Source organism: Narcine bancroftii, chromosome 7, assembly GCF_036971445.1.
Source record: "Narcine bancroftii isolate sNarBan1 chromosome 7, sNarBan1.hap1, whole genome shotgun sequence".
Lineage (NCBI taxonomy): Eukaryota > Metazoa > Chordata > Chondrichthyes > Torpediniformes > Narcinidae > Narcine > Narcine bancroftii.
The window spans coordinates 57,090,419-57,103,600 of NC_091475.1; the positions used below are offsets into that span (position 1 = coordinate 57,090,419).

General features: G+C 42.7%; 1 protein-coding gene across 4 annotated transcripts in view; it reads right to left on the minus strand.

Annotated features, from left to right (window-relative positions):
• Positions 1 to 12,620, minus strand: part of LOC138738958 (zinc finger X-chromosomal protein-like) — a 52,965-nt gene extending 40,345 nt beyond the window's left edge. The window contains exons 1-2 of one of the 4 annotated variants that reach the window (XM_069890197.1): positions 12,197 to 12,620; positions 6,908 to 6,970 (exon numbers count right to left, since the gene is read on the minus strand). The gene's annotated coding sequence lies outside the window, so the exon portion shown is untranslated. Of the gene's footprint in view, positions 1 to 6,907; positions 6,971 to 9,334; positions 9,416 to 12,196 lie in introns of those variants that run through there. The other 3 variants (XM_069890194.1, XM_069890196.1, XM_069890195.1) reach the window with 3 other exon arrangements.
• Between the last annotated feature and the right edge of the window lie 562 nt (positions 12,621 to 13,182).

Genomic DNA, 13,182 nt, shown 5'->3' on the forward strand with positions numbered 1-13,182 from the left:
TGGGGTTTAATCTCCATCTATACATTCTTGGAAGGATGTCCTCTAACTTTACTGTCAATATTAAGGGTGAATGGTCCGATAGTATTCTAGCTTTATATTCTGTTATTTTTTACTCTATCTTGCATACGAGCTGATAACAAAAATAGGTCTATTCTTGAGTATGTTTTATGTCTAGCCGAGTAATATGAATATTCCTTTTCCTTTGGGTGTTGTTTCCTCCATATATCCAAAAGTTGCATTTCTTCCATCGATTTAATTATAAATTTGGTTACTTTGTTCTTTCTGTTAATTTTTTTCCCAGTTTTGTCCATATTTGAATCCAAATTCAGGTTGAAATCCCCTCCTATTAATATGTTCCCTTGCGTATCTGCTATCTTCAAAAAGATATCTTGCATAAACTTTTGATCTTCTTCGTTAGGTGAATATACATTGAGTAGATTCCAAAACTCCGAATATATCTGACATTTTATCATTACATATCTCCCTGCTGGATCTATTATTTCCTCTTCTATTCTAAATGGCACATTTTTACTAATTAATATAGCTACTCCTCTTGCTTTTGAATTATACGATGCTGCTGTTACGTGTCCTACCCAATCTCTCTTTAATTTCTTATGCTCCAATTCAGTTAAATGTGTTTCTTGCACAAATGCTATATCAATTTTTTCTTTTTTCAGTAAATTTAGCAGTTTCTTCCTTTTAATTTGATTATGTATTCCATTAATATTTAAAGTCATATAGTTCAGCGTAGCCATTTTATACTTTGTTTATCTTCCCTTTCCGTTTCTCCATCATTACCTTTCCTTCTTATCCATTTCTGCTTTCTTGTTTTGAACACTTTATAAGACAACATTTCTAAAACATCAAACATTTTCCCTATTCTCCTATTTAAAACTTCTTTAACCCCATTCTCCCCTCTCCCTCCTGAGTTGTCCATTATCCCTTGTCGGACAACCACATCTCCCCTCTCCATTTGGATTTGCGAATTCACTCACAAACATCAGCTGATTTTGCAGTGACCATAACTCCTCCCCACCCAGCCCCCCCCCAGAAAAGATTTCAATTTTTATATGTAACAAAGGTCACTCTTTTAATTCCCTCCTTATTCCCTCTATTCCTTTTCCTTCCCTTATTAATTCTTGTCTATACTATCTATATTTTCCTCTAAATACAGATACATTCATGTATGCACATTATACATATACACACATATACCTCTTTACCCACATACATATAAATCGTGGTCATTTTTACTCTTATTACATGTCTTCATCTCTCTGTTTGTTTTGTAGTTGTTCTGCAAATTTCCTTGCTTCCTCTGGATCCGAGAATAGTTTTTTTCCATAAGATCGTTTTCGATGTTTTGAACTCCTTCCTCTTCTTCAGGAGTTCAAAACTTATGTCTTTTTAGTTCGCAGTCTTTTGTACTCTCGTTACACGTCTTCATCTCTCAGTCTATTTTGTAATTGTTCTGCAAATTTTCGTGCTTCCTCTGGATCCGAGAATAGTCTGTTTTGTTGTCCTGGAATAAATATTTTCAATACCGCTGGATGCTTTAGTATAAATTTATACCCAACAAGGTCGGGTCAGATACAGCAATAAGCTCTCTGAACCCTTCTCCATTAACAATGGCGTGAAGCAAGGCTGTGTTCTCGCACCAACCCTCTTTTCAATCTTCTTCAGCATGATGCTGAACCAAGCCATGAAAGACCCCAACAATGAAGACGCTGTTTACATCCGGTACCGCACGGATGGCAATCTCTTCAATCTGAGGCGCCTGCAAGCTCACACCAAGACACAAGAGAAACTTGTCCGTGAACTACTCTTTGCAGATGATGCCGCTTTAGTTGCCCATTCAGAGCCAGCTCTTCAGCGCTTGACGTCCTGCTTTGAGGAAACTGCCAAAATGTTTGGCCTGGAAGTCAGCCTGAAGAAAACTGAGGTCCTCCATCAGCCAGCTCCCCACCATGACTACCAGCCCCCCCCACATCTCCATCGGGAACACAAAACTCAAAACGGTCAACCAGTTTACCTATCTCGGCTGCACCATTTCATCAGATGCAAGGATCGACAATGAGATAGACAACAGACTCGCCAAGGCAAATAGCGCCTTTGGAAGACTACACAAAAGAGTTGGAAAAACAACCAACTGAAAAACCTCACAAAGATAAGCGTATACAGAGCCGTTGTCATACCCACACTCCTGTTCGGCTCCGAATCATGGGTCCTCTACCGGCACCACCTACGGCTCCTAGAACGCTTCCACCAGCGTTGTCTCCGCTCCATCCTCAACATCCATTGGAGCGCTCACACCCCTAACGTCGAGGTACTCGAGATGGCAGAGGTCGACAGCATCGAGTCCACGCTGCTGAAGATCCAGCTGCGCTGGATGGGTCACGTCTCCAGAATGGAGGACCATCGCCTTCCCAAGATCGTATTATATGGCGAGCTCTCCACTGGCCACCGTGACAGAGGTGCACCAAAGAAAAGGTACAAGGACTGCCTAAAGAAATCTCTTGGTGCCTGCCACATTGACCACCGCCAGTGGGCTGATAACGCCTCAAACCGTGCATCTTGGCGCCTCACAGTTTGGCGGGCAGCAGCCTCCTTTGAAGAAGACCGCAGAGCCCACCTCTCTGACAAAAGGCAAAGGAGGAAAAACCCAACACCCAACCCCAACCAACCAATTTTCCCTTGCAACCGCTGCAATCGTGTCTGCCTGTCCCGCATCGGACTGGTCAGCCACAAACGAGCCTGCAGCTGACGTGGACTTTTTACCCCCTCCATAAATCTTCGTCCGCGAAGCCAAGCCAAAGAAGAAAAGATACCCTTTCTTCCATAAAATCGCCTTTGGTGTATTGAACTCCTTTCTCTTCTTCAGGAGTTCAAAACTTATATCTGGATAAATGAAGATTTTTTGCCCTTTGTACTCCAGTGGCTTATTGTCCTCTCTTACTTTTTCCATTGTTTTCTCCAGTACCTTTTCTCTTGTAGTATATCTTAGGAATTTTACTAAAACAGATCTTGGCTTTTGTTGTGATTGTGGTTTAAAGGCCAATGCTCTATGTGCCCTTTCTATTTCCATTTCTTGCCGTAGTTCTGGACATCCTAGGATCCTAGGGATCCAATCTTTTATAAACTCTCTCATATTCTTGCCTTCTTCATCTTCCTTAAGACCCACTATCTTTATATTATTTCTTCTGTTATAATTTTCCATTATATCTATTTTCTGAGCTAACAGTTCTTGTGTCTCTTTAACTTTTTTATTAGATTCCTCTAATTTCTTTTTTAAGTCCTCTACCTCCATTTCTACTGCTGCTTCTCGTTCTTGCACCTTGTCCATTCTTTTTCCCATTTCTGATAAGGTCATATCTATTTTATTCATTTTCTCTTCTGTATTGTTTATTCTTCTTCTTAAATCATTAAATTCTTGCGCTTGCCATTCTTTAAATGACTCCATGTATTCCTTAATAAGAGAAAGTATATCCTTTATCTTGCCTTTCCCTTCTTCTTCTATTTCACTGTACTCTTCCTCTTCTTCTTCCTCTGGGTTGGCCATCTGTTGTTTCTTTGTTGCCCTTTTCTTCTCTTCTTTCTTGTTTTCGTTGTCTTCTATGTTCTCCTCTTGCTGCAGGTGTTCTGCAGCTGTCATTGCCGGCTGTGGAGATCGACTCCCCAGCTGGTCACCCATCCCGTCGGTGTGTTTTTTTGCATGCGCGGTTGCGCACTTTTACTCGGCTCATCGAGCCATTTTTGTAGTCCACTTTCTACCGACCTGAGGGAGCGGGTTTCTCTCTCCACCGCGGGCCTCTTCGAACAGGTAAGGCCTTTTCCTTCATCTTCCGTTGTCTTCTCTTCCTCTCTTCTTACCGTTGGTTTCGACTTTTCTTTTTTCGTCGCCATCTTTTTTTTACCTTTATATTCACTTTACTTTGATTTTTATTTTTGTGCCTTTGTGTTTTGCTTTGTTTTTTCTGACTTTTCTGGAGAGGGCTGGAGTTCACCGTCCGGCCACTACTCCATCACGTGACTCCTTGAATGCATGTATAGTTAAAACTTTTAAATAAAATATTCAAAAAAATAACGATGTCGTGCACAGAATTAAGTAATAATCATCAGATGAAGTGTGTTATCTCAATCTTCATCTGGTATTGATATACCCTGTATTTAAATCTCGTTCCCATTCATTCTTGATTTCCCCCTCCCTGAACATATTTTTAATACATCAAGGTAATAATAAATAATTGCTATTAATCCACCATGACAAAACTTTAAATCAAAAAATAAATCAAGGATATTGGTTTTGGGAATTGGAGGAAAATTAGAAAATGTGGACTAAGCAAAATGCCTACTAGGAAGGTTGAATTTAACTGTTAGTTGTACAAATGAAGCGAAATTACCTTTTATATAATGCAATACTGAATCCCTAAAAGAAAATTATAGCCAATGTAACCCACTCCTTGAAACCTGAATCCAAGATAGAGGGCTGAAAAAGACAATTCTTTATAATAGGGCTAGTGAGAAAAACATTGAGATAGCCAAAGAATTTCCTAAATTATGCCCGTATGTCTCATTATCAGATTGACTGTCAGTTTTGAAAAGGGGAAGGTTAAAGAAGAACCTAAAACTGCCAATATACCAAAGTTTTTTTTAGAAAAACTCCGTTCTATTTCTACCCAAGAAGGATGATTGTCTGAAGTATCAAAATGTAATAGCAATAATAAATTATTCATATTGACTGCCCAATAGTATTTTCTAAAATTTGGAAGAGATAAGCCTCCGCTTTGTTTGATTATTCTTTGTTTTGCTTTGTTTGGTTATTCTCAAGAGAAGAATATTTCCTTGAACTCAAAAAAGAACTTTCATTGATAGCCAGGCAATGAAATGGAAAGGCAGCTTAGCAGCAACTCATATGCAATAGGTACAGGATATTTGGTCTTGCTTGAGTTTGGAGAAAATTAGATACAACATTAAAGAGGTCAAGATTGTGACAAGATATGGAGCCCATTCATGGACTATTATCACAATTTGAATACATAGGCAGGGGTACTCTCGAGGTTTCCAGTCCAATGTCCAGGAGCCAAGATTCGATTCTTTACTGGTGACTATGTTTAGTGCGAGGGTTAAGATTAGAATGAAGGGGGGGGGTGGTGGGGGGTCCTTCTTTTTCTTTTTTTCCCCCCTATTTTCCTTTATAAGTAGATTAGTCCAATTAGATAACCAACAATGAATATGTTTTAATATTAGAAGTTTTCATAAGAGAATTTCCATTTTATCGACCATTGTGTAGAAGATATCACTGATTATTCATATTCTGTATGGATTATATAAAAGTTTACTAATATGTACACAATACATAATATGCAATATTTCTCTCTACCGAATCAATGAAAATATTTAAAAAATAAAAAACAACGGCTGTACGTCCAATGCAGCTAAATGACAGGAAAGGCACTGGAAGAGGATTTTTCAAAAGTAGAGAAAGCTGCAGATTGTTTGAGATGGATAAGAATGGAGAGGCACACATAACAAAAGCTAATTTGAACTCAAATTATAAAAATCTACACAGTAGTGTGACTTGCATTTGGAAAACATATTTGAAAGTGACATCTGTTTGCTCATCTTCAAATATTTACTGCTGAAAACTACAGTTAAATCTTCTTCTTTGGCTTGGCTTCGCGGACGAAGATTTATGGAGGGGGTAAAAAGTCCACGTCAGCTGCAGGCTCGTTTGTGGCTGACCAGTCCGATGCGGGACAGGCAGACACGATTGCAGCGGTTGCAAGGGAAAATTGGTTGGTTGGGGTTGGGTGTTGGGTTTTTCCTCCTTTGCCTTTTGTCAGTGAGGTGGGCTCTGCGGTCTTCTTCAAAGGAGGTTGCTGCCCGCCAAACTGTGAGGCGCCAAGATGCACGGTTTGAGGAAAAATTTGCCCAAATAACTGAAACATCATCCCCTGCGCCTCAATATATTTGGTTGGCCCCAGATTATAGACTGGTGAGTTTTACTGAGGTAAAAATTGAGATTAAAGATCAATAAATTCACCTGAAATATTCATGCCACAAAGAATTGTTGCAAACAAAATATCTTTCATTAAAACAGAAATAAATCTTTTGACTAAAACTACAATCTTCATGTTTGAGATTAAGTGCTGCTCTAAAGCATTTCTTACCTTAACCTGCCATAAACTAAGGTCAAAGAAAGGGATTTTAGTTTACCAGGCCAAAATGTGTTGACGAAAAAGTGACATTTATAATAATGAGTGGGAATTTATTCCATAAATTTTTGACCAATGCCTTATTCTTGGTCTCCTTACTTAAAGAAGGGCATACATGCTCCGGCACTATGAGAAGCAGATTTACTTGTTGATTCCTTGCATGAGATCTGTCGCATGATACTCTTTTCAGAGATTTTTAGAAAGTGAGATTGCTTTATTGGAGCAGGCTTTCTAAAGGCTGCAATTGAAAATATGAGGATGCTTCCCTTGGTGCTGGAATCTAGAACCAGAGGATAATCCCAGATAAAGAGTCAACCCGTTAAGATTGAAAAAAAGGGTAATTTTGTTCTTTTTTAAATTTCTGAATGTTCAAGCTTCTCAACATTAGAGGGCTGTGAATGCTGAATCAATAAAGAGAAATCAGTTAAAAATGGTAAAACATGGATTATACCAAATCAAGAGTGAAGGATTGGGCAGAAAAGTGAACTTCAGTCCAAACATCAGACCAGCTGTGCGCCAGAGTCAACTTGAAAAACCAAATGGCTCACTCATGTTCTATTCCCCTCACTTTTCTTTGAAATCATAACCAGCTGTAACAACATTTTTCTGAAGACCACAATCATCTGTAGAGCTGCATTTGCATACACAACACTTCAGATTTGTTATTTTAAAGCACATTTATTTTGACTTACCATTCAAAATTTTCAGTCTGTTCAGCTGTCAATCACTCAGGTGGATTTAAATAAATGAGCCACCTGGTAAAAGAAGGAAATGAAGTCCAATTTTATTTCATCACTTATTCATGGATCATTCAAACTTCCTAATAGATAACCTACCTTTCAAAAATAAAACTTCACAAGTTATAAAGCACTATGGTATTTCCCATGGTTTTGAAAGGCACTGCAAGTCTGCCTTTCTATGCCAACAACTGACAATGTGCTAAAAAGAAAGCAGTCACATCATCCAGGTCGTCAGTATGATTTCAAATAAAGGTGAAGCTTTTATGAAGACTTAAAGGGTCTAATAATTATCCGCACTGAAAAATACAAATCTCAATAAGGATGCCAGGGAAAGAAACCAATAAGTAGGCCACAGTGAGATAATTTTTGATGAATGAAATGTCTGGTATAAAAACTAAAAGCTCCATTCACTTTTAGGAACTGGTAATTAATCAAGATTCAACCCATTTCAGGTGTGATAAATGGCGAATTTATATTTTGGTGGTACAGGTGTTCTCTGTCTACCAGAGAATACCCGACACTTCTGCAAATCATGACACCCACAACAGGGCAGAGGGGCTCTCGTTTATGTGCATTCTGTGGACGGACCCCCTGAAAGTGAACACTTACTGATTCCTCCACTGAACTGTCCTGGAAATTGTAATGTACCCCAAGAGGCACTAAATAATCCTTTTGGCCACTACTCTTCTATTGAGAATATCCAGTTGCAACTGAAAGCGAAGGTAAACTGAGTTGCAACTGAGAGCTGGTAGGCATCCCCAGGATAAGTTTCCTTTTGACAGTCCAAACAGAGGTTGCCTGGGCGAATTACAGTATATTCTGCCAACCACACCTGTGGCACAAATCATTCCAAGAGTGATGGAAGCCTGGAATTGCCAGTCACATTTTCAGGAGTGATATAAATCAGTTATATTATTTTCAATGGCCTAAAACTGAAAAAGTGATAGGCAATAAATTAAGTCAACTGTGTTTGAGTCTCTGGAGTAAGATTCATAGCGCAGTGAAGTATCAGGACCTTTTGCGATGCTGTGCAACATCAGTGGCTCAAAAGTGCCTGCAGCAACCAGGATTTGCAAAGGAGAAGCCATATCTCTCAAGTAAAATACACATTCTTTTAATGAACTATAATCTATTTTTGCAATTTTAAAAGCTCATCACAGTCACCAAAAATATTAATTAAAATTAGATCATTTAATAATCACAAAGTAATAAAAGCAAAATTAGGATTTGCTTTTAAAAAAATCATTTACCTCCCCTCCTGGGCAGTTGCAAACAGATCTCAAGCTATTGCATGAGCAACTACTGGAACAAGGTCATCACCGAGCCAGCCAAGGGCAAAGATGGGAGAATTGGGGGTGGGGGGGGGGGGGGGGCTGTTCTCTGTGCTCTTCCAGTTTAGCCTTCCCTCAAAAGGGTTGCATTTGATCATTTACAATTACAGCACCACATTATTTTTGCAGTCTACAGATTAACTCCATGGTATTGGTTTTTAAAATGATTGCATTCATGGTGAAATTTGAATTTCATCTTTTACCCTTGTCTATTTCATAATTCCCATTTCCTTACTAGAAAAATGTGATTTGTGTTTGACATACCAACTTGTGCTTATCTGATGTATACCTGTGAATTAGTCTATTTAAATGCATTGCGACTAAATATGTTTTAGAAGTCAGTTTAATCTCAAGCTGTTGTAACATGATATAGAAAGTGTTAAAGTAGATAACAAGTCATACAAGTTAGTACAAATAAATAATATGACTTGGAATAGAATTCAGGCTATGAGAGGATTCGTGATTATACAATTATGTAACACTCAAGCTGTAAAGAAAAACTTGTCGAAGATGCTTTACTGGCATAAGATCCAAACTTCTTTTGATTTCACCTACTAATCAAGACTGCAAATTAGAACATTGTTTAACTAGTCTACTTTAGTTGAATCCAATTTTAGTTATTTTTCTTTGTGTTTTAACTTTGATTTAAATTTAATTTTAAAAGTCCTTTCAATGTTAGTGTCTTTTTAAATGTATAAGAATATCAAAAACATATACAAGCTGTTAAATAACAGCTATGACAAAAAGGAAATCTCCAACCTCAGCATGTTACCTGCTGCCCAGTCATCTTTCAGACTTCATTGTCTGACTCAAGAATGCAGAGGGTTGCAAGGCCAGGCCAAATAGATGAAGGAGCACAGGCCGCAGTTCAAGGAGGCTGGCTGACTCATGCCCCAGTGACAAGGGAGTATCATTGGGGAATCAGATTGCCAGATGTTTTTGGTATGTAAACTTGACAAAACTATTCATTTGCCTTATCTTTCAGCCTCAGTTCAAGACTAGGCCATAACCAACTCCATGATTGAGACTCTCCACAGATGCCACTTACTTGATGCCTGCTTCCTTGTTTGGATTTACTTCAATCTTCCAGAATCTGGGTATTTTCCATTTTTTTTTAATGCAGAGTTTGACCTTTTTTTGAGAATGATAATGGACATATCTGCTTATAAATATGCAAGAGCAAAATATGGTGCTAGATGGCACTCTTATTTCAGATTCCCCAGCAAGAAGATTTATTTTAAGCAACAGTATCATCACTCAAAGAAGTATTTGGTTACCAACAGAGTGCAAGCATGTCCTGGTTTGATTGTATTTTATTGAAACTGGAATTCTCAGTGTGGTAACAAGGAAAATATTGACAATCATCGTCAAGTGACAATTTGGACAAATGTGTACTAAGTGGCATCAAGTGTAGCTCAAAAAATATTACATAAAATAGGTTTGAACAGAATTAAGTTGCTTTCAGCAAACACTGAATATTTGTTTTAAATTTCTTCCATTTTACTCTTAAGGCAACATTTTCTCATAGCCCTACTGATCTTCCTGACAAAACCTGCATTCCTTCTACTTCTATTCTACTGATAATCTGACATCAGACTAAAAAAAAAATTAGACATACAGCACAGTAACAGGCCCTTCCGGCCCACAAGTCAGTACTGCCCAAATACCTCAATTTACCTGCAACCCTACATATGTTTTGAAAGTAAACCCCTGCAGACGGGCAGAGAATGCACAATTTCTGTACAAACAGAAATTTGAAACTGTCGCTGTAAAAGCATTGCACTAACCGCACATAAGGTGTTCACTAAGGTTCTATTATAATGCTCCCATGGCATCTGGAGTGTATGCAACCAGTGGAAACAGGCAAGTCTATAACAAAAGCACCATGGTCAGATGTACTGGAGACTGCACATTATCAAAATACTAGCAGACTTGCAGGTCTATGAAAAAGCAAGGGATTGACGGTAATGAGAAATAAGGTAATACGCTCAAAGTTCAGATTTATTTTCAGAGTGCATACATGGCATCACATACAACCCTGAAATTCTTTTTCCTGTGGCCCAGGTAGAATTTCCACTTATCGGACGTGGAAAAATGTACTCAAGGAAAGATATGTGTACAAAGAGAGAAATGTAAACAAACTGACTGTGCAATGCAGAAATATTCAATAATAATTAAAGTGCAAAGTACAAGTCCTTAAATGAGTCCATGACTGAGTTTGTTGTTAGGAATCTGATGGTGGAGGGGAAGCAACTGCTCCTGAGCCTGGTGGTACAAAGTTGGGAAAGAGACTCATTCTCACGAACATAAAACTCCACACCTGCAGATGATCTCACAACACTGATTAATAATTGCCATCCCAAACTATTCTACTTTTGGTACATTTGTCACATTTTAAATTCATGGAAAGATAAATTAATGGAAACAATTGACATCTCTTTGAAATCAAAGGGAACCCATTTAATATTTAATTATTTAAATATCTAATGAACAACAATTGATTAAACTTCTTTATTTGTATTTGCTGTTTTAGAGGTCTGGTAATAAAAATCAGTGCAAAAAAGCTGTAAAGTGGGCCAAAAGTGAATACTAATTAAAAGTGCCATCCCACTCATCAGAGGATGTGAATTGGCCAAAAAAAAAATTAAATTTGATGCCAATTAGATACAACAGGCCCTTGCTGCCAAAACACATTAATCAATCTACAAACCCTGTACGATTTTGGAAGAAAGGGGAAAAACCAGAGCACCCAGATGAAACCAGACAAGTAGAGAATGTACAGAATCCTTGCAGTGCCAATTTGAACCTGGGTCGCTGGCGATGCCTGAGCTTTGTAATAGACAGGGACGGGGTGTGGCAGGCAGGGACTAGGAGGGAAAGGGGTGTTGTGCAGGGACAGGAACAAGGCAGGAGGCAGGGATGGTTTGGGCAGGAACTGGGATGGGGCAGGGACGAGGAGGGAGACATGGCTGGGGGGGGGGGGGGAAGGGGTGAGGCAATGAGTAGGTAGAGGTGGGGCAGGGGTGGCAGGCAGGGACGAGGAGACAGGGTGTGGGGGGCAGGGACAGGGTCAGGTGGATGGTGGGGGGGGGGTCAGGACCAGGAATTGGGCGGGGGGGATGAGGTGGCATGCAGGGATGGGGGGAGGCAGGCGGGATGTGGGCAGGGGTGAGGAGGGGGCAGGCGGTGGTGCAGTAGGGACACGGAGGGAGGTGGGCAGGCGGCGGTGAGGACAAGATAAGGCGGCCGTGTGCAAATGGCGGCGAAAGGGAGCTGCCGAGGTCGGGGGAGAAGCGGCGGGATCCATGCAGCCAGCAGCGGTGAGTCGCCGACCTGCTGCGCATTTATACACCCAACTGGGCGCGTTGTTCCCAGCCGCCGGCGCGCGGGAACAATGACGCGCCCAACAGCTGCCCCCCTCCCTCCCCCCCTCCCTCCACGTCCCGAGGGCCGGCCCCGGCTCCGTCCCCCTCCCCCCGAAGGGACGCAGGCTGCGGGCGGGCCCCGGCTCCGTGCTGCCCCTCAGCGTGAGGGAGAAGCCGTGGCCGCCAACATGGCGCCCGGCCTCCGCCCTGCCCCCACCCGCCGACATTCGCCTCCGCCGCGCCATCTGCCCCCCTCGTCGCCCACATCCCGGGCCGAGCGTTTGATCCCCTCCCCTCCACCATGTGCCGCCCCCCACCCCCCGCTACCTTTCCCCGAATAAACTCGGCGGCGCGGCCTTAACGTCGGCCCCGCGCCTGCGATTCCGGCCTACCCGCGGCCTCCTCGAGGCCTACCCGCCGACTCCGACGGCCGCACTCGGGCCGAGAGGGAAGCGCCCGCTCGTCGTCGTCGTTCCCCCCACCCCCACCCCGGGGGGAGGGCGCGGTCGGAGAGGGAAGAAGCGGGACGGCGCCTCGGCCTTTACCTGGTGAGTGGCGCCGGGGGCAGGCGGAGGCCGATCTCCTCGCTGGCCTTGGCTTCGGGCTCGGCTGGGCTGGCTGGGGTCGGGTCGGGCCGGGCCTAGCCCTGCCAATCAGGCTTTGTGGCTGGCTGGCTGCGGGGAGGAGGAGGAGGAGGGGCCGACTCGGCTGCTCGCCGCCGCCGTAATACGTAACGTCAGAGTCGAACCCCTAGGAAAATGCGGAAGAAGCAAGCGCGCTCAGGCCGGGAGTGGCGCAGGCCGCCGGGCTTCAGGGCCGGGCTGGGCCGGGGAGCCGACCCACCCCCGCCTTCCAGAGGAGGGATCTAACTTCTGGCGGGGCTCCTGGCCTGCGGGCCGGCCCGGGGGGGAGCCGATGCCCTGCTGCCGGGCCGACCCGAAGCCGACCGGTACAGGCCCTTCGGCCTCCTCACCCGTATAAAATATTACTCTTACCCCCCCCCCCCCCATCTCCCATTTTTATTCCGCCTGTCTTACGAATCAAAGTGTCCCTAATGCTTCATCCTCCACTTCTGTCCCTGGGCAAGGCGTTCCAGGCACCCACCAACCTGCCCCTGATGTCTCCCCTAAACTTTCCTCTGGGGTTTGTTATTCCTGCCCTGGGACAGAGGTGCTGGCTGTCCACACTATCTGTGCCTCTCATCCAATAAGGTAATAGGCCGTTTAGACCCATAACCTATAATCCCCAGTACATTTTTGAACAGTGGGGTGGGGGGGAACTGGAGCCACCAGAAAGAACCCACGCAGACACCGGGAGAACATACAAACTCCTTGCAGACAGTGCGGGATTCGAACCCCGGTTCCGATCGCTGGCGCCTTAAAGGTGTTGCGCTTACCACTACGCCCCAGCTAACCTTGCCTCATAACATTTATTTTCCAATCCAGGCCACATCCTGGTAAATCTCCTCTGCAACCTCTCCATAGCTTCCACATCCTTCCTGTAATAAGGTGACCAGACACCCAACCTGGTC